We start from the raw sequence: 23,471 nt of genomic DNA, 5'->3' as shown, positions 1-23,471 counted from the left end.
TGAAAGCAAGATATCAAGGGCCACTCTAACTGCTTTTATTCTACATAAAACGAACAACAATAACAACAGAGGAACAAGACCCAAATGCCAAGCCCAACTGTCCGACAAATGCCAGATGGTTCTTATCACCTAAAAAGTCACGTAGATATCAGGAAGTCACATAAGCAGAGAGGCCTGTTGGTTTTGTTTTTTGTCCTGTCTCTGCTACTTATCTTTTCTCTAAATTTTCCTTAGAGTGGAAAATAAATAAAATTCTTTTTTCCACTTTTGTATCTACTCTTATCTACTCTAGGAATTGAGGGGAACCCTGCTGTCTTTTCTGATGAGCTTGTGAAGCATGATGGCTGGTAAAAAGAACTCAGCTGCAGAGCATCAGATTCCACTAACCATTGGCAAGACATGCTTTTGGGGCTCTTGAAACACTGCTGAAGGAAGAGTGTTGGGACTGCACTCTGCTCTGAAGTTCCTGGGGCTATCAGAGAGCTACAAGCTTCTGTAGCCTGAAGTGTAACCATATGTGAGCAGTGACAGTTTAATTGTTGCTTTGCTTTTCTGGGTTGAGATCAGAAGTCTTCCAGCACAGAGTATACTGACCCTTGGGAAAACCCACCCTCTAGATATCAGAAAGAAAGAATCTGACCTAATTCTAGTTGTTGCTCACAGGTCAGCCACATGGATTTGGTCACTGTACTTTTCTCATTGAGCAAATGCTGCTTGAGAATTTGAGGCTATTTAGGATGATGGCTATAGTTGAAATGGTTAGAAATGATCAGAAGACTATGTATTCTCTAAAAGTTCCATTATGATTATGGTAATTAGTGTAATAAATAACTATTGCCTTTCTAAAGGATGATTATATACAGAGTTAGTGAGGGGGTAGTACACCATGGCATGATGCAACATATAATAATATGTTCAGCCTTTGCAGAGGGTAGTGAGTTTTCCCATTGCACAGTAGTAATTTTTCATTTTTTCTCGTGCATATGTTCTTGTCTCCTTAGTAGTTATCAAATGCCTGAAAAGGAGAGGCTGTATTATACTTCCTTTCTATTGCTTTTTCCAGAAGGAGAAATTGAGTTCAGTTGACTCCATGTTAATGAAGCAGCTTCTACTGAACGAGTGGACTGAGGATGAACCCACTTCAGTCCTAGTTTTGTATCCCGATTAAGAGTCTGGCTCTTTGGAATGTCACGGCTTTGGAGTGGGCTCTGGAGGGGTGTTGATGACACCTTTAGGTACTTTGATCACAGCCCCTGCTTTATGCTCATGCTCAGAGAACAAATCCCGGCTGCCTCTTCAGGGAGTTAACATTGCCCCACTTTCTTGCTTTCTGCTTTATATGCTGGCTCATGGCAGAACTTAGGAATTTTAAGGTTTTTTTTCCCTGCTAAGAGTGGTAAACATAACTTTATGCAATCGTTTTTCCAGTCTTTACTTAAAAATAGTACAACACAGTGATTGATATCTACCACTTATGACAACTGACTATATGCTGAACACAGAGCAAGTGCCATATATATCTTCTCTTTCTCAAGCCTTCTGTCCCCACTCAACATAATCAGCCTCAGTGGCCTTCTTTCTGTTGTTTGATGGTAACAAGTGTGTTTCCATCTCATAACCATTGTATTTGCTAATGCCTTTACCTAAACCACTCTTCCCTCTCCTTCATATAACTGATGCTACTCAGCACTTAGGTCTTAGCTCAATGTTACCTTCTCAACAAGACTCATGCAACCAATTTATCTATCACAGCATTCATAGCATTTACTACTATTTGAAATTATCTTGTTTGTTTATTGGTTACTTGTTTATTTTTTGTCTACCCCCATAAGAAAGTACATTCAGAAGAGCAGAGATCTTTCCTGTTTTGTTTTCTGCCCTATGCTCAGTGTGTAGAATAGTTTGTTATACATAGTATAGTAGCTACTCTACTAGTAGGATAAATGAATGAATTATCTCATCTAATATTTACAAAAAATATTTTTTTCTCACTTAAAAATGTGGAAATAGGGACTCAGGAAAGTTAAGTAATTTCCTTGTCATTGCAGAGCCAGTAAATGAAGGAATTTTGTGTCATTGGCTTTATCAGGTCTTCATAAGGCTCAGAATCTGTTTCTTCATTTTCATCCTAATCCTGGTCATACCTTCATGAGAATCACCTTGGAGTGTGACTGACAGATAGGCTTAACCCTAGGACATTTAGCCATTCATTTGTTTATACCCTGACATGCTCTATAGAAATTTCATGGATACTATCGTTGGTTGAATCAGTGGAAGAGTAGAAACATCCCAAGAGTAGATCAGATTAAAAATGTTGTATGAAGCCAGGCACAAGATCAGATTACACAAAATGCCCATCAGAATCTTTGTTGCATTTTCTAGGGGTGAGCTGCAATTTTGGCTTTCCACTGTCTAGAAGAGGAAGAATAATTATACCATTCACAGTATTCACAAGACAAGAACTCATCAGAGATTCAAAAGCAGAATAATGTTGGGACCCCAGAGAAGTATTCTTGGCTTTTCTCAGAAGGAAGATACTGCGTAATGTGAGGAACAAATATCCTCTACAGCATCTCTATGGTAAATATCATCAAAATTTTCATGTTTTCCCTTATAATATTATAGCACATGTAAGCCAGAGTGAGTAAAACACAAACTTATGGGGACCCTGAAAATAATGTTATGGGAACCACCAAGAACAATTCTACAAGGACCCCAAAATGACGCTGTTTGGTTGTCTAGCTTGGTGCTGGGATGCCTTAGTCCAAAGGCTATATTTTAAATCATTTTTTGAAGGATCACATTCATATCAGGTCAAAAATATTTTCTTTAACCAGGCTGATCAGTACTGATCAATATTTGATGTAAAAATTACACACACACACACACACACACACACACAGAAAGAGAGAGAGAGAGAGAGAGAGCCTTGAACAACTGCTGGAATGCAAAGACTCCGATAGTGGTTAGATATGTCACCATAAGCTTTGACAGTGAAGCTCAGAATAAGCTAGTATACCTGGCATAGACTGTATTTTAGATAGGACACATATTTTAAAAATCATACTCTCTTCTACCACCTCGTGGCAGACTTGAGGCACTGAGCTGTCCCCTTGGCTTTCCATTTATGAATGGTGGCTTATTCCTGCCATAGTTTACAGAAAGTGAGACATTTAATTGTAACACTTCACTCAATCTCATGTAAGTAATGACTTAATTTTGTCTAAATTTATTGAATCACCTGGATGGCTTAAAGTATTAAACGGCCCTAATAATATTTCCACACACAAGCAAGTCATTTTCAACAGTGGATTGATTGTACAAGATGGAAAACCTTTGGCTTGTCAAGCGTATGTACAGTTGCCGGAAAACAAGTCAACGAAACACTAATCACTTCATTTAGGAACTAATAACATCAGCCCCAAGGCTACAAGAGCCATTCCAATGGGGCTTCCTCTGTGAGGGGCACATGGTCTCTCTGAACTGGTAGTAGAGTAGATTTCATCAGATAAGCTGTCAAATGCTTCATGGAACATGCCTTGGAGAATTAAGCTTTTACTGTTCATACAATTTTATCAGACACTAGCAAAGTAGATTTTCCAGTAAAACAGGAAATTGCCCTAAGGCTACGCTTTTGAACATTTATTCAAGATGTACTTTAAATGCTGTTTCAGCTGTCACTTCTTGCTATCGGCAGAAATGTTTTTGCTTTTGTTGCAGATGAACAGTTCTCTTTAATCACCAAAATCAACTAAAGTGTGGGGAAAACAAGAGCTGTAAAATTAGAGCATTTGCAAGACAGGGTGAGCGTAGGTAGATTTTGACACAAAAGCAATTCAAGCTCATTTGGAACTATGTTTGAGACTCTGAATTGGCAACAAAGAAACTTATGTTTCTTTTAATAACTTAATAAATATACTATATTATCACATTTAAGAGACAGTGTATAACACAGTGATTAAAAGCATATACTCTGAAGCCAGGCTATTTACTTTCAGATGCCAGTTTCAACAATTCAGCTTTTGGGCTTTGGACAAATTACTTCACTGCTTTGTTCCTGCAACTCCTCATCTGTAAAACAGGAAAAAATACATAACCCTTAGGGCTGTTGAGAAGAGTAGCTATAACACTTAGCAAGCATTATATAATTATATATACATTACATATTATTGTTATTATAGTACTCTATAAAATCAGTAAGGAATCACATGAAAAATATAATATAAGCATATTGATTCTATATAGCAAAGTATCAGAATTAATAACTTTTGAAAGGAATATCAATATAACACTTTAAGAACTAATATACAATTTTCAATTTTGTTTAGGAAGCACAGAATGTGTGTCTCAGAAATATGGAATGAATGAACACATGGCAAATGAAACAGTCAATTTTCCATGAGTAGAATGCAAGACAATGATAACCTTCACATCTTTCACTAAGAAATAACCTCCTAGTAGATGGTACATACATATAAAATATCTTATTATGCAAATATCTTTATCATAACCAATAAATGAAAAAATACAGTTATTTCCCATTTTATTATTTGTGAATCCAAACCAGAGTCTCAGGAAATGACTAGTTGATCTCATGTGGTACTCACGTGGTCCTCTACTTTCTTCTAATCTGAGAATAGAAGAACCATTAATGTCTTTTGCCTCGAGTCATTTTTGAGGAGCATAATTTCATTTCCTCAGTATAGGAAAAGAAAATGAAGTTGGCTCCTTGACACTTGTCTTAAAAGGCAAACCTACTATTAAATTGTAGTCCAAATCTTTAAGTTTTTTCTTGCTGAAGAAGCAAACTGCTTTAGAGCACTTCATTGACCAGTATGAATAACACTAGCAACACTGACTTCTAAATGGTTGGCTATTGGCATGAAGTAATTGATGTTGCAAAGTTATAATAAAAGGAAATGTATAACAGAGACACTAAAGAGATACATTGTGTAAAGTGTCATTATCTCAAAAAATGCTTTCCATTTTGTTAATTACACATAACTTTAAACTAGCCATTAATACAATTAATTGAAGGAGACTATTAATACAATACAATTATAATTAAAAATTTGAATACTTTCTTATTTTACTAAGCTGTTATAGTTATTTTGATACTTGTTACCAAGCACTACAAGTTATACATGGAATAAAGAGTGAACCAATGAATAATTGATGTTTATTAAGCTTGAGCTTTGGGTCATTTTAGTCTCAGTGGCCCCATGAACTTCACACAATGCTCCTTATAAAATGAGAAATCAGGAATTGATTTTGATAATGCTACAATGTATGGGGGAAATTAAATGGACTAAAAATATATATAACAGATGGTTAGATGATTCCCAATCTCATTCCCTCTTCTTGGGCCGGTAGGAAGACTACATTTCTCAGCCCCTGTGGTAGCTAGGCTGGACCATGTGACTATATTATGGTCACTTGGTGATCACAAGTGACATGTCTTAGCGCTGGGCCTTTTCATAAACCTCCCTCCATATCCCCCATGTTCTCATTTCCTCTTCTTGTGCTGACTATGGAGACCATGTGTTGGGAGGCCGAGGTGGTGGATCACGAAGTCAGGAGTTTGAGACCAGCCTGGCCAACGTGGTGAAACCCTATCTCTACCATAAAAAATACAAAAAATTAGCTGGGTGTGGTGCTGCATGCCTGTAGTCCCAGCTACGTGGGAGGCTGAGGCAGAAGAATTGCTTGAACCCGGGAGGTGAGGTTGCAGTGAGCTGAGATTGTGCCACTGCACTCCAGCCTGGGTACTAGCCTGGGTGACAGAATGAGAATCCATCAAAAAAAATAAAAAATAAAAATAAAAATAAAAAAAGAACGTAAGAGTCCTGGAGTCCTGGAGTCCTGGAGTCATGGAGTCATGGCTTTGAGGGAGGCTGCCCAAGAAAGCCTCTGGACTTGGGTTGGGTTGTATATTAACTCACCAAGATTTCAAGGTCTGCTTGTGTATACTTCAGCATATCTTAGCTTACCCTGAGCAATGTTACAGAATAGCCTGATAGATATTGAAAGCAAATATCCTCATAGATGCAACATACAGGATTGGGCTTTTCCAATTGCTGTGAGAAAATTCCACAAGGAGGTGAAACAATGGTTCTGGTGCTTGCCAAGACCTTTGGTTTTAAGGAAATAGTTTACAAAAAGCACTGAATTATAAACCATCAAGTAGACTAAAATGTAGTATTTATTTTAGAATTATAGAATATTTTATGGGCAGAACCTCAGAAGTTGTCTGGTCAGTGCATACCTCAATCCAGTACATGAATGTCATCCACATTCACCCTCTGCTTACTCCTTCCATAATTTGGATTACTACAATAATTTCTACTTACGAAAATTTGGGAGAGTGTTTAAAAATTTATTCTCTTTCTCTTTGTATTTGTTTGGACAGAAACATGTATCAAAAATTTTTTTAAAGCTAAAAAAGGCAATGAATATAACAAGAAGCAAGATAAACACATGCCTCATGTAGCTTAGCCTGAGATCTAGAAATGGATGTATGTGTGCAGGGGCATTCTGGGGATGGGGTGGGGTTTCTGGAGAAATTAAGCACTATATGGAGACTTGACAGATGAGAAGGAGTTTCAGTGGCCTGGATAGAAGATGAAACAAGCCACACCATTTCCAGGGGTTAATGCAGCTGGTGACTTTTAAGTTGAAGCTAATTAATACTCATTTACCATTTAAAAAATCATAGAGCCCTTAGGAATTATGCTTAATCTGCTCTGCCTGTACTTTTATAAATGGAGCAACAAAGCCTGGATGACAACACATCTGTTTATAGCATGGATTATTGAATATCGTAAACCCACTGTTGAGATTTACTGCTCAAAAGAAAAGATTCCTTTTAAAATGTTACTGCTCATTGACAATGCTCACTGATTGGGCTCTTGGTCACCCAATAGCTCTGATGGAGATTTACAAGGATATTAATATTGTTTTCATGCCTGCTAACACGACATTCATATTACAGTCCATGGATCAAGGGATTATGACATGGTAAAAAATACTATAGCCTTATGAAATATAAGAAATACATTTCTTCTATGTATGTATAACATACATATACACACACACACACACATATATAGACCTATATATATGAAATATATTTCTTATATGCCATAGACAGTGATTCCCTTGATGGGTCTGGGAAAGGAAAATTGAAAACCTTCCGGAAAGGATTCACCATTCTAGATGTCACTAAGAACATTCATGATTCATTGGAGGAGGTCAAAATATCAATATTAAAAGGAATTTGAAAGAGGTTTATTTCAACCCTCCTGGGTGATTTTGAGGGATTTGAGACTTTAGTGGAGGAAGTAACTGCAGATATGGTAGAAATAGCAAGATAACTAGAATTAGAAGTGGAGCCTGAAGATGTGACAGAATTCCTGCAATCTCGTGATAAAACTAATGGATGAGAAGTTGCTTCTTATGGGTGAAGAAAGAACGTAGTTTCTTGAGAAGAAATATACTCCTGGTGAAGATGCTGTGAACATTGTTGAAATGACAACAAAGGATTAGAAGATTGCATACGCTTAGTAGACAAAGCAGCAGCAGGGTTTGAGATAACTGACTCCGATTTTGAAGGAAGTCCTACTGTGGGTAAATGCTATCCACCAACATCTCATGCTACAGAGAAATCTTTCATGACAGGAAGAGGCATTGTGTGTTATTCATTGTTGTGTTACCACCACAGCCACCCCAACCTTCAGCAACCACCACCCTGATCAATCAGCAGCCATCAGCATTGAGACAAGACCCTCCAGCAGTGAAAAGATTATCAGTCACTGAAGGCCCGGATGACCATTGGCAATTTTCAGCAATAAAGTATTTTTAAATGAAGGTATGCACATTGTGTTTCAGATATAATGCTAATGCACAATTAATAGACTACAGTATAGTGTAAACATAACTTTCATATATACCAGGAAACCGAAATATTCGTGTGGCTCACTTTATTGCAATACTTGCCTTATTGCGGTGATCTAGAGCAAAACCCGGCATATTCTGAGGTAAGCCTGTGTGTGGATATGTACACGCACATACACATCTACATAGGCCACAGGATGCTGAAAAAAGCAAGTGAAAGTGATTTTGACTTCTAGCCTCCAGAACTGCAAGAAAAAAAAGGTTTTGCTGTTTTAAGCCACCAAGTTCGTGTGTATTAATTCATTTCAGCAGCCATGGGAAACCACTGCTGAAGAGTTGAATCTTGTGGAAGTGGTGTGGTTCTGGGTTAGGATATGCCATTTGGGTTTGGAATTGAGTATGGAAGTTCAGCTGAATTTCGTTGAAATCAGAGGTTAGGGCTCTGAGGCAAAGGTATAAACGGATTGTCCACTTGCTTGTTCAGGTTCCCTGGGACAACACAAAAGCGGGAGTACAGAGATATATTTTGGGCCCGGGCACCAAAGTCTTATATTTAATGTGGAATTAGTGTCAGAAGGTTCAGTGGAATACAAGGGATGTGAAGTAAAAGTGGCTGGAACCAAGTTTCATTAATGTCAAAGAAGAGGGATAGTTAACGTGAGGTAGAAGGTATTCCTTCTACCTCGTGGGAAGTGGAGATGCCTTTTGGACATCCAGGTAGTGCAGAATGGGGCACCAGGAGAAAAACCAGTCTCATGGTCAGGGACTGCAGGAAAAGTGAAGTTGCAGACAGTAAGCCAGATTTCAGTTCAGAGAAGAAGGTAGGGAGTGGATGTCTTACCTGATGTAAATTTCCGTTTATTTGCTTATTAGTTTTCTCAAAGATAGATGTTTTCAGATTTAGATTTTATATTTCTCCTCAAATCACCTACTTGATATCTCCACTTTAAAACACCTTTATTATGTCTTTTTCTGTCAAGCATGATCATTAATATCCTTTAAAAACAGTGTTAAATAGAGTAAAAACTTAAGGCAGAAGAAGCTGTTGCATAACAATATTGCCAGCAACATGTAATGCCATTTTCTTTTTTTCACCCATCTTCTTCTTTGTATAAATGTACAAGTTTAGCTTTGTTACATGGACACACTGCATAGCAGTGAAGTCTGGGCTTTTAGTGCAACTATCACCCAAATAGTATACATTGTACTCCTTAAGTACTTTCTAATTTCTTACTCCCCTCCCATCTTCCCACTCTCCCAAGTATCCAATGTCTATTATTCCACACTCTATGTCCATGTTTACACAGCATTTAGCTCTCACTTGCAAATGAGAACCTGCAGTATGATGTCACTTTCTCACTCTTCTGTTTTATTAGGGCCATAGGAACAAGTTGGGGATGATTTTTCATGAACAGCTGGCCATTGCTAGACATGAACAAATTAATTGGAAGTGATTTCTCTTTAAGCAATGCACCACTGAACCTGTATGCTTTATATTAAAATGTTGACTTTCATTCAACTACTAAACTTTTTATAGACGTTACAAACATATCTGTTGACAAAGCTCAGTCTTTGATATGCAAAGAATATGACTTTGTTATGAAGTTTATAAAAGCTTATTCCTCAGAGTTTATCAGAATGACTTTCATCTTCAGTAGTCTGTGGAATATTACCCAGTCTTCACATTGCACCTGTCTGGTAAGAAGACAACATATTATCTCCATTTTAGAGAATGAAAAAGAAGAATGGGATGAGTCTAAGTGATTTAGCCACTTTAATTACATCCTGAAAAGAGACCATAGCCCTCATTTTTTATTTGTAACCTAGAGAATGTGTTTTGATGTAAAGCTTTCTGACTACTTTCAATTCAAAATCTATAACTTTTCATACTGTATATAAAATATGGTAAGTTGATTCTGCTACACTTGGAAAATGTGAATTGGCTCTAACACGATTAATATATAAAGGAAGAATTTGAACACGATATGAAGTTCATGTTCATAAATGTGCAATTTCATCCTCAGAAGCACTAGGTAAACACAGAAAAATGCAGCCCTTGCAACTGGCCCTTACAGCAAAGGAATACACAAAGCCCACCCCATGCACCTCAAATGTCTACTGGTCGTCTATAGTCTTTGGGGGTATTATGATCCACTGTCCTCACTCCCCTTCACATCTACTGTTACAACATTTTTGTTTTTCTGATTTCGGAAAATCCTCTTTCAATACTTTACAATGACTTACAAGCTACAACCCTTCCAGACACCCACTTCTGCAAGCAAACTTCGAATTTTGTTCAAGTAAAGTACAATATTCATTGCAGTATTTGTGTATTTCTTAACCACTTAATGTGCGATACTCTTTTTTCTAGGTTCTTATCTTGTTTTTATGTGTCACTGACATGTGTTACACCTAATCCCATATTTTCCCAGATGTCCTGTGGTTTCTATTGCAAGATATTTCATAGGGTAGTGATTTTTAGGAGTGTATATATCACATTATAGAAAACTGCATGTGTGATATAGATCTTCACACTCTTAAACTCCACAAACAATTATCTGGAACTTGTTATGTTCCAGTCACTGTTCTGTAGATGGTGGGGGATATAAAGATGAAAAGTTCTGGTCCCTGCCTTCTAATATCATAGTTTGTCAGAGATTGTCATACACATAAATGTCTCTAATGATAAGTTATAATGTGTTCATAAATGAAGAGTTACAATGGTAAGGTGGAGGGAGAGAATAATTCTACCCCAGAGGATCTAGGAGAGTTTCCTGGAAGACATCGGGTTTGACCAGCGCACTGAGGAGTGAGAGGTGCTTTTAGCAGGTATGAGGGAATGAGATAGAAAGAAGGGTTTTCTGATGCATCTTAAATGGCACTTTATTTTAGTTACTTTTTTTCTGTTTCTCTCCCTCTTCCCACCCTCTGACAGGCCCCAGTGTGTGTTGTTCCTCTCTATATGTCCATGTGTTCTCATCATTAAGTGGCACTTTAAAGATGCTTCCATTAATTGACAGTTCTGAGTCCATGATGGTAAAACTTTTGAGAAACAAACTGACTGCCAAGGAAAAGTCTCCATGCACTACAAACAGTTTTGGCTTCTTTTGAAGAGATTGACAATCAGGAGTCTGAATCAGGTAAACCTAATTTTTGGTATTCATCCATTTTTCCTGAGAAGAACACTTTTCTCATTCTTGCTGTCACTCTTCTCTAATCTCTAAAGAATTTTCCTTTCCAGGGGTTCATTTCTGCCTGAACATTATTTGATAACATAGCTGTCACCTAGAAAGAACGTGGTCTCTTCCAGAGAGGCTTAAAACTGTAGAGTCATTTTTAGGGAGGAGTCTGGAAGGATGCAGGAGAATAGAAAAACACATTCATTGAGCACCTACCATATGCCAGACACTGTGCAAGTCAGTTTTATATATGTGATTTATTTGATGTCATAATAACCCCATGCATTTATGTAATGAATCATACCCATTGCAGAAAGGATGGAGACACTTGCTGAGTCTATAGTAGTAGTTCTTAACCTTGACTGTCCATTAGAATCATGGGGTGGGAAGAGCTTTTAAAATCCCTTTACCTAGATCAAACTCAGCACAGTGGAGTTAGAAACTAGGGTGGTGGGACCCAAGCCTTGATATTTTTTTCCCATACTCCTCAGGTAGTGCCAAAGTTCAGCCCAAGTTGAGAGTTACTGACCAAGGAAGAGTCTCTTACCCCTGCTATAGTGGCCTCACACAGGGAAGTTTGAGAGCAAACTTGTTAGTTTGTTTTAAACGGCAATTTTGTGTAGATGCTACCATTCACATGATAATAGAAGAGAAAAAGAACTCACCACATTTTTAAAAAAATTATTTTAAATTAGCAATTTGCTTACATAGAATCTACAGGATTCGGGAGCTGGCTGATTTTGGGAGGTAATTGTTCAGTTCTGCTTATCTAGGCTGGAGCAAACTTGGGAGGAAAAATCAGACATATGAGGGAAGTTTCTGGGTCAGTCCAGACAGGGTATTTATTAACACGGAAATGCCAAAAACAAAGAGTGGTCCAGATGGCAGGTGGAAATGATGCCCTCAGTTGAATCAAGATGTCTTGAAGCAGGGTCTTGAATTAGCAGATACAGCACAGGCCTTGGGATCCAGAAGTGACAAAGGAAATTTTAAAATAAGAAGGACCAAAATGCTTCAAGACAATGGGGTGAGCTAAGCACAGTGACTGGTGGTCACTCTTGGCAGGTGCCATGTAGGGGGAAGTTGGCTCTTACAGGCATCAGACTCCAGATGTCAGTAGACAGGGAGGAATAAAAAATAATGACATGGCAATAAATTCCTTCGGTGATAGTATTATAATGTCCGTTATTAGAAATAAGAAAGACAGAAAGAAGAATGGACTCTTGGTTGTTGGGGAGTGTGTATGTGTCAGTTTAGGGGAAGGCTTGGGTTGAGGATGATATGGGAGAGTCTAGGCAGAAAGAGAAATGGTAAGTTTGCTTTTGGTACATATTTAGTTTGAAATGCAGGTAGTTTATTCCATGGAGGTGTCCAGAAGACAGGGAAAGATATAAACTTGTTCTGAGTTTCAATAGGTCACTGAAATATGCTGTCAGATACAGCTTCATCCAGGTCCTTGGCTGATCAGTGTTCCACAAAACTCTGGGCTCCCCATTCAGCCTCCAATGGACTATATTTGTTGGCTATTTCTGTAAGTCCTAATTAAGATCTCCAAGCACTCCCTGCATGTGTAGGCCAGAGTTATTTGGAATGGCTTCATCAGTTTTCTCGTACAGAAAACTGTACGAGTATATAGTTCTTTCAAGAATTTACTCAGAAGTGTCTAGGAGTTTGGAGAAAGCAGCCTGGAAAGCCATGCAGTTTTTGCCGTCTCTTGGTTTTGCTGCTCTTCAGTGGTCATGCTGGTTCTTCTGTGTTTGTTTTTCTCCCAATCTATTCTTTTACTGCTTTGTACCCAGGAGGCTGACGCCTGAAAACTGCTCCCTTTCTAGATTCTGATTGGATTCAGCCAATGAGAAACCCTGGCAGGAGATCAAAGGACAGGAGGAGAGATAATCAGGATGTTTCATCTCCACCTCCTCCCCTTTTTGGTACCACATCTTTGGGCTGAAATACAGCCCTTGCCTGTCAGACCCTTCTTTGTGGCTCCAGTTTTCATTGTATCTTGATAACGCTATTTCCTCCCTTTTCTTCTTTAACCAAATACATAGTAATGACTTCCTTCTGTTGCTTATCAGTGCCTCAACATACCTTGTTGGTTCCTTTAACCTTTCCCTGAGCTCTGTAATTATTCCCTTTGTTAAAGTCTCTTCATTTGAATAATCTTGGAGGAGGTGTGGTGACTTCTATTTCTTCTTGGGACCCTGACTTATGAGTCCTGAAGAGGGACACTGGTCCCAGTACATCCTTAGCTCCAAGTGAGATCTTATAGTCTAGAGGAGCCCAGGATTTCAAAGCAAGGCCACCCCCTGTCACTAGGGGTCCCACAATTTGAGAATTTAAGTCACTTAGCATACTAGGATCTCCTATTATATTTCCTGCTTGCAGACTAAGAGGATCCCTAAATATTCATTGTGTTCCAAGATAAATGTTAATTATACCACTCACGATTATAACAAGATGAGGTTTAATAGATAAAACAGCCACTCTACAGACATCAGAAAGGATAGTTAAGGATCTGAAAGATCTTTTCAGTGACATACTGTTTAGTGACTTTAACAGGAACAGATTATTAATATATTTTACTTTTAATGATGTGCTAACACTTTGTTTGAACTAAAGTTTCGGGTTTACAACTAAGAATAGGCATACCAACATTTTTTTCCATAACAGTTATTGGAAACAGGGTTTTCATCTTTGATGTGACAAAATGATACTCTTCCATCCCCACATAATTATAGGCAGGAGCCTCATTGATGAATGTGCTATTTCCTTCATTTGCAGGTAGGCACTTATATTGGGCTTATATAACTCAATGAGTAATCGTAATTACATAATTACAATGAGAATCATAATTATGGCACACACAAGAACTGGGACTTTATTTTCCTGCTATTAAAATGTATTGTTTCATATTTAGAGTTGTGAGGAGGACTTTTAAAAGTATTAAAGAAATATATAAAAATGACTAAAATAAGTAGGAGAACTTTCTGGGGTCCTGAAAAATAGGATAGTGCTAAATAAAAATAAAAGATTGAAAGGTCAATTAATAAGTACTTTATGGTGTGATGGGTACTGCTTATTCATCCCCACTGGGGAAATAACATAAGGTTAAAAACCCTTGTTCTTTCAGCTCCTCTCGGATCCCTTGGCTGGAATTTCTCATATCTGAGGTGTCTTTTTTACCTTTGTCTCAACAATTCTTCTGGGCGAGGCTTGACTACAGGGTATAACAGAACTTATCTTGAAGGATAAATGTGACAGATTATTCAATTAAGACATCAATCAATAGTGGCTGAGCAAAGAAGCTCCATCCAACAACCTGGCCACTGGATAGGCGCTGGGGTACCTCATAAGAGCCAGAGAGTTCAGTGCTGAGGGCGGCAAGTTCTTTTTACAACGAATTATGCCTAATTTCCTATGTTTGCTCTGTCTCTGTCATTCTGTAGTAAATTTCTGGAGGCCAGGAATTATGTCTTCTTTTTAATTCCCCATAGCACTCACAGGTAGCTTGGTGCCTATATTATTCATCATTGACTTATAGTCAAGTCAAGGTTAACTTGTAAGCACTAATGCTGACAGAAATGAATGAAATCCTTTTTTTTTGAGCATAATTCATCTTCCATTTCATGTGATTGAGGAAAAGAGTATTTGCTTTGAGATGAGGTTTAAATTAGATTATTCAATAAGATTCCTTCTGGTTCTAGGATTCCAGAATTAAGTGCCAATTAATGAAGCCTCATAATGCTGATTGCCAAAAGAATTGATTACTTTGACTTAAGGTGTATGCTAAGGAGTAGACTTTATGTTGGATAGCGCCTCATGGTATGAATAGGCATTCTTTTCTCAGATGTCTCCTGTGTCGTTTACATGTGTTTTGGGTGAGATTGGTCTTTCTAATGGACACAAGAGGCAAAAAGTAAAGTCTTCCTTCCCAGTATTCATATAATTGTTACCGATCTTCAGGGCTCACTGCAATAAGCAGGCTGTGGAGTTGATGAGGAGGCTGGTTGAAAAGCCCTATTAGAGGTGAACAGGGTCCTCTCCCTCATACTCATTTTCACCACTGGTAGAGTTAATGTTTTGAGTCTGAAGGACACTATGACTGTTATCAGTTTTATTAGACAAGTGAATATAAAGGTAATTAAAGAGACCATGCCTAATAACCCAACTCTTACAATTTAAAAGTAAGAAAGAGGCCTGATAGGGTACCAGGGATATACCTATCATCCTAATTAAGTGCTAACAAGACAGTTGTCCTCACTTTGGTAACTTCAGTGTATTCCCTGTTTTAACTATCTCCAACCAGTGGACTCATCTACAATTCTTAATTCTGCTCCATGGTTACCCTTCTTCATTCTCCACATGAGCAATGTTTCTATAGGCTTCAGCGTTTAGCAGGTGGTGTCCCCAGTGCACTCATCCCAAATTGCCATCCAGTTTATTCATTCATCCACCTTTTCACACCTTCCCCCTGCAGTTCACATTTGGCCAGATTGCCACACAGTTTGCACTTGCCATCTCCTCCAGCATTTCTACTTTATTAAGCAAGCACATCTCATAAATGAAAACAAGAGGAGATGTGTGGCAAGCCCATTATCTTATTTTACTAAAAATTTTAAAAATCACCTAGCCAATGTGTAGTGCTTCAGGAATGTAAGTAGAGATAAATCCAATATTTAAATGAATCAGGTAAGTGTAGACAAATGAACTTGCCTGAGTGGCAATTTTCTAAATCAGAGAAACCTCCAACTCTAGCTGTATTTAAAGACACTTCAATATTTTGATTAAATATGCCAAAAGGCAGAAAATGTTTTTAGAAATGTATAACAATGGTTTATGACGTATAAGGCAAGAAAAACTCTTGTATAGTTACCTAAAACCTCCCGGTTTTATCTGAGAATTTGTTTAGCATCACTTTTTAGCCTTGTATAAGTTTGAGTTCTGAGAATGAATGGCATTGACATTTTCTGTGAGGTAGATTAAGAAAGTAAAATCCAGAGAGCTTGATTGATCTATCAATATTTGCTGAATGTTAATTCTAAGAAAAAATGCACTACCCATATCTGGATATAGCCAACAGTCCCAGGTATAGTTACATTAACATGACACTAACCTAAATAGAGAATTTGGTGGTGACGTTATGACACTTTACTCCTGATCATAATTTACAAATAATAATTTTCTTTAGGCATAATAAGCTTTTACTGCACACAGCAATGTAAAAGGAGACTATTTGAAGCACAGGAAATGATTATTCTCTATTCAAATATATCTCACTGAAACTACTGTATCTTTTCTTTGTTCATACATTTTTTCCCTTGATATTATTTCTTAATTTCTTCTTTATAAGACCTTCTTCCAAAGTAGCTTCTGTAATTTTCTAACTTTCAGTATGTTTATAAAGGAATACATTTTTAAATCCTTTCTAATATTTTACTTGGAATTTTAAAAGATAACTTATGGTCAAGTCCAATATATTCCTTCAAAATTCAGTTTTTATTAAAGAAGAGAGGTATTTGATTCTGTGTGATAATTTCTTATGGATACAAAATAATCACTCAAGATCAGCTTGTCTGGGTGCAGTGGCTCATGCTTGTAATCCCAGCACTTTGGGAGGCTAAGGCAAGTGGATCACCTGAGGTCAGGAGTTTGAGACCAGCCTGGCCAACATGGTGAAACCTTGTCTCCACTAAAATACAAAAATTAGCTGAGTGTGATGGTGCATGCCTGTAATCCCAGCTACTCGGGAGGCTGAGGCAGGAGAATCTCTTGAACCCAGGAGGCAGAGGTTGCAGTGAGCCGAGATTGCACCATTGTACTCCAGCCTGGGCAACAAGAGCGAGACTCCGTATTTAAAAAAAAAAAAAAAAAAAAGACTAGATACTTGATGAATGGCAGGGTTAGAATCATAGAAGCTAGCTGGCCCTGAATTGTTGATCAGTTAAAAAAGATCATGGGGTTTTTAGAATAAAGAAATGACATCACAAAATTCGTCTTTTTATACAATGTGTTAGGTAGTATAGAGAAAAGACTTTTAAAAAAATACACAGAATTAATTCAGCAGGCAGAAAAGGCAAACCAATGACATTTCTCTAATAAAGTTGGAATAGACAATTCAGGATTCTCATCAGAGCTATCAGTGACTGAAAATAAGCAGCAAAATTGGCAAAATCCATTTGTGTGTGTGTGTGTGTGTGTGTGTGTGTGTTGAAAACACTCAGTAAAATAGGAATGGATCTCTATTTCTTTAAAATGATAAAACATACACTTTAGACCAAAAGCCAGCATCTTACTTAATGGGGAAACATTAGAGGATTTCCCATTAAAGTTGGGAATAGAACAAGATTGTCCATTATTTTCACTATTATTTCACATTGTATTGGTAGTATCAGCCAAGAAAATTAGAAAACGAAAAGTAATTAGAAGAGACAAAACCACTTATATTTGTTGGTGACATGGCATGGAGGAAAAACTACTACAGAAGGTATTACCAATCATAAATAAAAACAAAATCCATGTTCAACATTCTCAAGAGCCAATTGAATAGACTCTCATTGGCCCAAAACGGGAGAGTTTAAATATCAGTAAGAATAACGAGCATAATTGACTGAAACACATGAAATGTGTTTAAATTCATGAGTTCACAATAATTCTAAAATTTAAAATTCCTTGGTAATTGGTCACCATTTACACTTAAAATTTAAATTCCTAATTGGTCATCATCTAGTATTAAAGGATACTAGAGAACCAATTAATTACTGGTAAACTGGCAAATAATGGGAAATAATCAGACATTTATTCTGCCTTTCTCATATGATTTGTAGCCAAAGAGTATGTAAGAGGAAGTTTCTCTTTACGGAAGAATTCCAACTAATACATAAAAAAGGAATGATAATTAGAAGATCCTTATTTTGTAAACACTAAGGAACTAACAGATCTAGGCATTGGTAATCAATAACTGCTAACAAAACAAAAATAAAACAATCAGAAATTATGAACCTCCTGGTGGAAGAATACAATAACATCCATGAAGCAGTTTTGCCATTAAAAATTGTTGGCATGAAACTACTTAATCTTAAAAGCATCTACTTATTTGTATTTATTGAAGAAGATAGAGAGACATTTAAACTACACCATGGGGATGCAAACTCCAAACTCTGAGAAACTCTATGTGGTAAACACTGTTTTTCAACTTAAGTTGCAAAGAAATAAAAACGGACAAAGAATGACCCTGTGGATTAAATGAGATACGTAATACATATGAACCAATCACAATGGATGAACTACATTTGGATCCTGTATGAAAAAGAAAATACCTTTGTGGTGATCCCTGTAAGACCTCGCTGTTCCCACCACTGAGTAAAGGTGACAATGGTACCTCATCCTAGTATTAGAGTTCAGACCTCACCTTCCTCGCTCCCGCCTGTCCAGAAAAAGCATCTGTACATTGAGGTGTCTGCACCCTCATGGTGCTCTTTCCTGAGTCTCCATCTTGAGAGGATTGGCAAAGCCCAAGTTAAATGCCTTGACCTCAGCTATAGGAAGGCCAGGAAAGTGAATCTCTGGCTGTTCCCATGGGGAGAGAGTCCTCCTATTGTGGGAAGTTCCCCAACATAGGAAGGTATTCAAAACACTGGATAACCACAAAGTGTCACAAATGTCTATTCCAGAAAATTTTATTTAAAGAGAAGTTAATTAGAAATGTATGATCACTAACAACACCATGGCTTCTACACTGATGTTAGTTTGATGAAAGCTGGATTTCTGTCAGTCACACAGAACTGCGGTTAAATTCAGCCATAATTGAAATAGATTGGGATTAGTGAATGAAATGCAAAACCTCTTATGTGCTATTTCTTTACATCTTTATCCATATTGAAATATTTTAAAACATGGTAAGTAGATGTTATGACTTTCTACTTAAATGTTTCAATAAAGTAATTTTAAATCTTTTGAAGTCTATATTAAATTACTTTTTATCTTTGTCAAAATAATATATACTAATTGTGTTAGTACTAAAAGTGCAAAAGAGCTTTATGCTCCCCACCTTCTGCTGTGCTCACCTTTTAGCAATTTATTATGTTATTTGTATCCGTTTTCAAAATAATGTGCATGTACTGATTTGATTCTTCTGTTTTGTTTTATTTTTTACTGACTTTTTATTGTTTTAGAGACAAGGTCTCATTCTATCACCCAGACAGAAGTGCAGTGGTGCGATCACAGTTCACTGTAACGTCAACCTCCTGGCCTTAAATAAGCCACCCAAGTAGATAATACTATAAGTTTTACCACAATATTCAGCTAATCTGTTTCAGTGTTGTTGTTGTTTGCAGAGACAGAGTCTCCCTATATTGTCCAGGCTAGTTTCGAACTCCTGACCTCAAGTGATCCTCCTGTCTTGACCTCCCAAAGTGTTGGGATATAGGAATGAGCCACCACACCCAGCCCATTATTTAATTTTAGACTTAATTGATCAACTGACTTCAATTATGATGAATGAGGATTTTAATCTCCTAGTTTCTTTTTCCTAATCCTCATTTAATTCTCAAAATATAGTTATATTACAATCTTAGGTTAACTTTTTACCTAGTAGTTTTTTAAAAAAGTGATCGTGTTCATTTTTAAGCCATATAATATACATAAATTATATTTCCTTCATTTTATGTATTTCCAACTATTACTGTAGGCTAAGTTTGCTTTTTAAATTTGTTTTCTTAATTTTTGAATCTAAGCCTAAGTCTTCTATACTCCAATAACTCTGTGCAATGCCTCTCAATTCAATTTTGCACATAGTCAAAACTATCAAAGAGTCACTTTGCTTCTTTTCTGAATAAATTCTTCCTGAAGGTTCTGAAGCAATCTGGACTGGTTGCTTTCCAGGCCTGCTGCCAAGTGCTCATAATTGTTAATACTGAATATGTCAAAAGGGTACTGAGAGACTTTCATATGCCAAGTTTTATATGAAGTACTCGACATACGTAACTTCACTGAGTCCTTACACATTTCATTCATTCAACAAATATTAGCATTTACTAAGTGCCACATGCTGAGTTAGCTGATGCGCATATACTATTGAGTAAACAGATGTGGTTCATGGTCACATGGAACTTACAATCTTGGAGAAAAAGCAGGTGGAAATCATACCCTGAGATAAGCAGAGGGTGCAATGAGCACATGCAAAGTTTGGGAAAACCTCTGAGAAACTAACACTTGAGTTGGCACCTGAAGGATTTGTTGAAATCATTTAGGCAAAGTGGGTAATGAGAAGGGAAGTGGGAGAGGATGTTCCAGCAAGAGGATGACAGCCCATGCTCAGGTCCTCTGGCTGGGTAGAGTTCCACATTTGCAGCCCTGGAGGTTTAAGGGACAGAAGCATATGATGTGCCTGGAGTGAAGGGGAGATCAGTCAGGGTCCTGGGTGCTATGTTGCAGATTTCATTTAATATCTACTTCTGGCTCCTGCAATTTGGCAATCTCTTTAGGTTTATTACACATTGGTTTCCTTGTTTGGGCTTTATTTTCCTATTTTTTTTAGGCATCAGAAGCTCTCAGAAAAATAACTCCTTGCTCTCATCTCTATCCATAGGAATTGACCAGCTGACCAGCTGGCTAAGCACCCAAATGTGTGTGGTGAGGGTGAGACTTAAAAACAGAGTTCAACGTCTGAAATCTAGAAGCAATTTGGTGCCAGTGTTCTCCACACGAGGTTAGTGATGTGCTGCCAGTATTGCAACGCATCCTCCTGGGACACATTTCTAAGTAGGTGCTCTTTATTTATTATGGACAACTCTTTGATGAGGGACTAGGGGAAGGTGGCAGAAGCACAAGAGATACGGTGTTAAGCTATGAATCACGGTATCTTTCCCAAGGAAAGAATTCAGTGGAAACACATGGCCTGGGACAATGGCATATTCACACTCAGAAAACTTGGTTAACAAATTGTCAGAAAAAAAAATCAAGCCGATCTAAAAATCAAGCAGACGTATTGATGCTACAGAAAGAAGAGATTAGAAGAACTTGAATTGTTCAAATTCAAAACAAAACAAACCTGAATACCAAAAATAATTGTTGATCAAGAAGTACTTGAATCATAGTCCTATTTCAGAAGGTGTAGATCCTATGAGAGTCTTTTCACTCTTTTTCTGTAAGGCAATCTCTTACTGCTCCACTATGGAGAGAAAGCATTTGGAGAAAAATGCTAGCTTGATAAATGTTTGAACTATTACAGTATTGGATTCATGCCCAAATGTCATTTATCACATTGAAATTAAGCTCTTCTTTGCATAGGTAATTGTGATGCCTATAGTTGACAGCTGTTTGCAGGAGTGATCCAGCCTGAATGATGTATTTTCCCTCACATTCTTCCCAGTGATGGACAGTCTGTATCTGCCTCCTGCCAGCCGGGTTGCAAACATAATGTACTCTTTGCGGCTTCAATCAAAATGTATGTTGTTATAACCTGGATGATGTTTGGTAAAGTTCTTTAACTTAAGGAAAAGTATTTTGTGCCCTGTCACACTTAATAATCACTCCCATATGCTTGAGTCATGTCGATCACATTCAGGGATTTTCAGAAGAGTTTGTTTTTCTGTGATCATAGTCAGTAACAAGATGCAGGAAGAAAACAAGACTCTGAACCTGAATTCCGCTGTTGGAAGGCAAGATAGGACTCTAATGGTGGAGGAAGAATATTCTACCTGAATTTACAACATGTTGTAGCCTGGCTCCTTGCATTTTGGTTTTATTTTACTGTCTCTTCTACCACCTTTTGTTTTTTTCTTTTTTTTGGTGAGACGGAGTCTTGCTCTGTCGCCCAGGCTGGAGTGCAGTGGGGTGATCTCGGCTCACTGCAAGCTCCGCCTCCCATGTTCACGCCATTCTCCCGTCTCAGCCTCCCAAGGAGGCTGGGACTACAGGTGCCCGCCACCACACCCGGCTAATTTTGTTTTTGTATTTTTAGTAGAGATGGGGTTTCACCGTGTTAGCCAGGATGGTCCCGATCTCCTGACCTCATGATCCGCCCGCCTAGGCCTCCCAAAGTGCTGGGATTACAGGTGTGAGCCACCGCGCCCGGCCTGCTGTCTCCGTGCCTCTTATGGGTGTGTCTGTATTGACTATCTCAGAGGCTGACTGGTTTCTCAGAAGGCAGGGACCTGGTTTATGTCATTCTTTGTACAGACCCAAGAACAATGAAGAACTTGCTAAAGCTATTGGATGTGATGCCCAGAATTTTTAGTCTGAAGCTGTCATTTGAGATTGTTATGGCTGCTTGAGCTGATAATGTAGGCATAGTTTATTGATTGGAATACTGAAGCTTAAGTCTAGCCCTTGGACCATAAACCAAAATTTGCCTGATTTCAGAGACAATTTTTGATGGACTTACCCTAACCTATCTCAGATGACACTCACATATAAGTCAGAATATAAACTTAATAATGAAAATATACATATTTACTTCTTTCTTTCTTCAATCTCTCTCTCCTTCCTTCCTTCCTTCCTTCCTTCCTTCCTTCTTCCCTTCCTCCCTCCCTCCCTCTCTCCTCCCACCCTCCCTTCCTTCGTCCCTCCTTCCCTTTCTTCCTGTCTTCCTTCCTTCCCTCTTTCCTTAAGTTGTTTAGTAAATTCATCCTCTTTGCTTGAACTTTTATATAGTTTCTCCTATTTATGAATGCTCCCATGTTAATGATGAAGAAATTAAAATTCAAAAATGTTTAATAACCCATTCATGTTCACAAAGCCATATATAGCAGAACACCAATATGAATTGAGATCTGTATAGCCTCAAAGCTACTACTGTTTTATTTGTTTATTTTTACTGCATTGAAATACATATACTTCTGGTCTATTAATTGCCTTCTTTTTCTATAGGAAATTCTTCATGGAAAACTGTACTATAACTGGAAGTATTTGAAAATCAGAGAAGACAGATGAGCTGAATGATACAACACATGGCTGCTGTAATTGAGCAGTGTAGCTGGATTATTTTATTTTATCTATGGATATATCAACCAAAGGAATCCTGTGTTTAATTTTATAAGTCAGAGTACCCTTTCAGTTGTGCAGTATTTGAGATATTAGAATAATTTATTTCTCTTTGGGCTCTCTCCCTTTTTCTAAACCTGTTGTCCTTCAGATGGGACACAGTATTACTAACCAGATGAGAAAAGACATTGTTGACATGCTGAACATGGCAGATCAAAGGAACCAAGGAGCCTGGGTCCTTAAAAGCATAGTGGAGCCAGTGACCTTATTTTATTTTTTACTTTTTTTTTTTTTTTTTTTTTTTTTGAGATGGAGTCTTGGTCTGCTGCCCAGGCTGGAGTGCAGTGGCACAATCTCTGCTCACTGCAACTTCTGCCTCCTGGGTTCAAGCAATTCTCCTGCCTCAGCCTCCCA

At 37.8% G+C, this 23,471-nt stretch overlaps 1 long non-coding RNA gene across 1 annotated transcript; it reads left to right on the top strand.

The window, feature by feature from the left end:
• The first annotated feature begins 348 nt into the window (after positions 1–348).
• Positions 349–23,282, top strand: LOC111521867. The gene is made up of 7 exons (XR_002725107.1): positions 349–517; positions 1,064–1,235; positions 2,383–2,580; positions 10,829–11,033; positions 20,662–20,781; positions 21,363–21,519; positions 22,944–23,282. It is a non-coding gene; the product is annotated as an uncharacterized LOC111521867 (long non-coding RNA).
• Positions 23,283–23,471: the final 189 nt, after the last annotated feature.

This window comes from Piliocolobus tephrosceles, chromosome X, assembly GCF_002776525.5.
Source record: "Piliocolobus tephrosceles isolate RC106 chromosome X, ASM277652v3, whole genome shotgun sequence".
Lineage (NCBI taxonomy): Eukaryota > Metazoa > Chordata > Mammalia > Primates > Cercopithecidae > Piliocolobus > Piliocolobus tephrosceles.
This window is presented reverse-complemented; position numbering and strand designations above follow the sequence as displayed.